This window comes from Penaeus japonicus, unplaced genomic scaffold (genome assembly GCF_977035675.1).
Source record: "Penaeus japonicus unplaced genomic scaffold, GWHDUDI00000001_assembly GWHDUDI00000035, whole genome shotgun sequence".
Taxonomy (NCBI): Eukaryota; Metazoa; Arthropoda; class Malacostraca; order Decapoda; family Penaeidae; genus Penaeus; species Penaeus japonicus.
The window spans coordinates 17,340,646-17,345,645 of NW_028234437.1; positions in this window are offsets into that span (position 1 = coordinate 17,340,646).

The window sequence follows — 5,000 nt, forward strand, 5'->3', positions numbered from 1 at the left end:
CTAAATACCGTGATACTTTCCTTTAAGGAATATAATAGGGAAATACAATTGTAATTTTTGTTAAGAAGCATATGTTGGCCAGGTATTCGGAACGACAATGTCATCTTGAATAACTGACACTCCGATATCTTTTCTCACAATGAACGCCAGCTGTAGAAGTAATGTCTTTACAGTTACATCATCACGCCAAGCATTAAAGTGGTGTTGGTTTATCTTACGTTCACTTCCATTGAAGGCGACGATATAACTTTTCATAATCACTATCATCGAAAAAAGAACCACATTTGCAAGTATGAGGGAGAGACGGACAACAAAGCAAACGGAGATTGCCTATCTTTATTGCACGCGAGCATCACGAACCTCATCATGCAGCATTGCCACTTCAGGGTTGCATTTAACCAACACTCACAAGAAAAGCTTATGAGCTTTACGCTCTCGTTTCCCGCAAGGAACAGCCAGTGTGTGAAATGTCACATCTCAATGTTCAGTGCTCTAGATTCAACAACAAAAAAATGTTGTTGAAAGCAATATTGTAATATTGTGCATGCGAGGGAGACAAAGAAAAACCCCTCCCATACTTTCCTTCTGACTCACTGATCTCAAAACCCCCCACACCAAAATAAAACTAATCAAACTCTCCAGATCCCAAACTCATCACCCCCCCCTCCAACACCCCCATGAGAAAGGGCGAAATAAAAAGTCAAATGAAAAAAAGAAGAAAGGCAGACTCGCACCCACCGCACTAAAGCGCTCCACGCAGCTATCTCCCCGACGACTATAGCCGCGAAGAGATATAGAAGAAATAGATAGACAGATAGATAGATAGATAGATAATGAGAGAGAGAGAGAGAGAGAGAGAGAGAGAGAGAGAGAGAGGGGGGGATGGAGAGAGGGGGGGGGGGGGTGGATGTGGTACCCCCCCCCCCCACTGGGGAGAGAGAGAGAGAAAGAGAGAGAGAGAGAGAGAGAGAGAGAGAGAGAGAGAGAGAGAGAGAGAGAGAGAGAGAGAGAAAGGCATGCAGGCAGGCATGCAAGCAGGCAGGCAGTCAGGCAGAGACATAGAAGGGAGAAAGGAGAGAGGAGGAACTATTAAGAGAGAGAAAAAGTTATTGGAATAGGGAGAGACGGAAGGGTACAAGAGAAACTAATAAAGGACTCGAGAAGAAAGAAAGACACACACAAGCACATACGTATAAATTGTATGTACATCAATATATAGAGCAAATACATGGGTAACCTTCGTTCTGTATTCCGGATCACACAGTAAAGGCCGCACATTTTTGGAAACGTTGTTCCATCCCAACGCTTTTGTTCCTTAATTACCCTTCGTGAGGAAAAGAAAGAAAAAAAATCTGTTTACTTTTTCTTACCTTAGTTGATATCTTAACTTTTTATACTATGTTATCGTGTCTTCCCCATATGATTTAGATTAACTCTGTTTTATTTTAAGTTGTGTATGATCTAATCTTTCCTATCCCCATGTTCCATCTTAACTTTCCTATTTTATGTATAATTTTAGCTTTATTCTCTGTGTATCGTAGCTTTCTCATATTATGTATTATAACTTTTTCATCTTATGTATCATAACTTTTTAAAAACTTATGTATCATAACATTATTATCATATCTATCTTTCTTATCCTATGTATCATCTTAACTTTCTTATTGTATGTATCTTAATGCAATTATCTTAAATATCGTCTCAACCTACACCACATTATACACCATCTTTCTCATTTTATTAACTCGATTTTCACATCTACATTATCAATTTCCTCGCCCTATGAATCATCTAAACATTCATATGATGAATTCAAGATATATACCAGCCACCAAATCTAAAACGAACTATTACTTACCTCCCTTCATTTCCTCATGAAGGGTAAAATCTACGCCCACGCGCCCTATCCGCAATTCACAAGTCAATCAAGGAGGGTAAAAGTGAGAATATCCGAGAAGCACAACCGACTCAAAACAGATAGCCAGAGGATAAGAACATAATGACTGTCTCTTAAGACTCCAGGAACTCTTGCAAGATTAATTCCGAGAGCATAGAGGGTGGGGGCAGATGGTAGGGGAGGGGGAGAGGGGGGATGAGGGAGATTAAATGTTCTGACGCCATACGTAAAACGGCAAGTGTGCTTAAGGCTGCGATTATTTTGAGCAGAAATTTAGAAATAAGATGTAATAATCTCTCTCTCTCTCTCTATCTATCTATCTATCTATCTATCTATCTATCTATCTATCTCTTCCCTCTCTCCCTCCTTCCCTCCCTCCCTCCCTCCTTCCTTCCTATCTCTCTCTCTCCCTTCCTCCCTCCCTCCTTCCCTCCTATCTCTCTCTCTTTCCCTTCCGTCCTTCCTCCCTCCCTTCCCCCATCTCTCTTGTTCTCTTCCTCCCTCCCTTCCTCTTTCTCTGTCTTCCTCCTTTCCTCTCTCTCCCCAGTTTCTTAGTGTCCCCCCGGAAATGGTCGTAGTCACTTGGTCTCTTCCTTTCCTCCCTTCCTCCCTCTCTCTCATCCTCCCTTCCTCCCTCTCATCCTCCCTCCCTCTCATCCTCCCTTCCTTCCTCCCTCCCACCTCCCTCTCTCTCTCTCATCCCAGTTTCTTCCTATTCCCCTGGAAATGGTCGTGCCCACGTCGTCCTTTTGTAATGCAGCATTTGTCTTTACTCGCGTCGTGTTGATGAAAGCCGCCCCCAGCATCCGGCCTTATCCTGGATCCCACAAAGTTTTAGTAGAAGATGTCTAGGATCAAGGTCTTGCTCCAAAGACCCTAAAGGGGGAGACCAGTGTGTCGTAATGTGCTGGGTGTAGTAGGTATGTACAGAGGGTAGGGATATGAAGTGGGTGTTTGTGTTGGGGGTTGTTTGTGTGGACGTGTTTTTTTTGTTTTTTTTTTATGTGTGTCTATATGTGCTTGCATATGTGTGTGCTTATGTATAATTATAACTATATATATATATAAATATATATATATATATATAATATATATATATATTAATATAAATATATATATATATATGTATATATATGTATATGTATATATATATAGTATATGATATATATATATATATATATATACAATATATATATATATAAATATATATATAGAAATATATATTATATATATGTGTATATGCTGTATATGTATATATATATGTATATATATACATATATATATATATATATATATACATATATATATAATATATAATATATATATATATATATAATTTATATATTATATTAAAATTTGTTGTGTGTGTGGTATGTGTTTTGTATATATATATATATATATCATATATATATAATAGTAGAGAGAGAGAGAGAGAGAGAGAGAGAGAGAGAGAGAGAGAGAGAGAGAGAGAGAGAGAGAGAGAGAGAGAGAGAGAGAGAGAGATGTGTGTGTGTGTGTGTGTGTGTGTGTGTGTGTGTGTGTGTGTGTGTGTGTGTGTGTGTGTGTGTGTGTGTGTGTGTGTGTGTGTGTGTGTGTACAAGCACACATACATCTCTGTGTTGTTGTGTGTTCATCCGTTCACCCACATGAAATTACATTCCACGACCCTCTATGTAAAGTTACAACTCTCAATATTGTAAATCATGTTATATGGAGCCAGCATTCCGTATGAAAAATGTTTTCATTCATGACGCTCTGTGATTCGAAGAGTGATAGGGATTTTACCCTAAAATAAACTGCGCAGAGGGGTTAATTTGCGATGTATAGTTCTCTTTTCACTAAATGGAAAGGTAGGGCAAACTATGCAAATATGTATGAGTATGCGAGCGCCCGTGTGTGAGTGTGTGTGTGTGTGTGTGTGTGTGTGTGTGTGTGTGTGTGTATGTGTGTGTGTCTGTGTGTGTGTGTACGTGCGCTCAAGCACACGTTTGTACATGTTAAGTAAGTAAAGGTTATTTGTTTGCAAGGATCAGCAAATATCTAAGGCCTTACTAAGGCTATACGGTAGCTGAAAGTTCACTTCGTCTTTTCATGCATTTTCATAAACTTGAGATAACCACAACATTCAAATGTTGAAAAAGACACTATCAGAGAGGAGCTCCATGAAGAGCTCTTTCCCGAATGCTAAATGGCGGCTTAGGGACTGAAGGAGCCTCGAGGGTGAGCCAAGACTTCCTTTTGCCTAAAGAGAAGATGCTTAGCACGGATGGGACTCAAGCATCGTTTACATCTTCGTGTAACAAGAAGACATTTTGCCTGAATTAAGATGAAGTCTCACTATGGCATTGGAATGTAAATGTTAAGGTGTACTTTTTCTTAGGTTTAAGGGGATAAGGTGGGAAATTATGTACTTCATGTCAGTGTTCTTACTTTTTTTCAGCATGTGTTACTTTTATGTCCGTATTGTACCCTATTGTACAAAAATTACAATAGTTATAGTAATTATAATAATAGCAATGATAATGATGATGATTATAACAGTAATAATGATAATAATAATAACAATAACAATAATAATGATAACAATAATAGAAACAATAATGATAACAATAACAATAATAATGGTAATAACAATAACAATAATAAAAATTATAAGAATTATGATAATGGTAATGATAATGATGATAACAATAATACTGATAACAATAATAATAATGATAATATCATCATCAATGATAATGATGATAATAATAACCATAATGATAATAATAACAATAATGATTACGATAAAAAAATAATGATAATAATAACAACGATGATACTAACAATAATTCATATATTCCAAAATATCATCTTATTTTGTGAGAAGCCCATCAGCTCTCAACTCTTTGAAAACCCTGCCTTGTACTTACACAAGAAAAAAGGGCAGAAGCATCCCCTCTTAATGTTCCTATAACATATATTCCGCCATTGTAATAATTATGAATGTTAATGTATGAAAATGGTTTAGAAGGAGGATAATGTTACTTATGATGATAACAACAAAAGGGATAATTATGTATGATGATAAAATATGATGTTAATGATTCGGTGTTAAGGATAA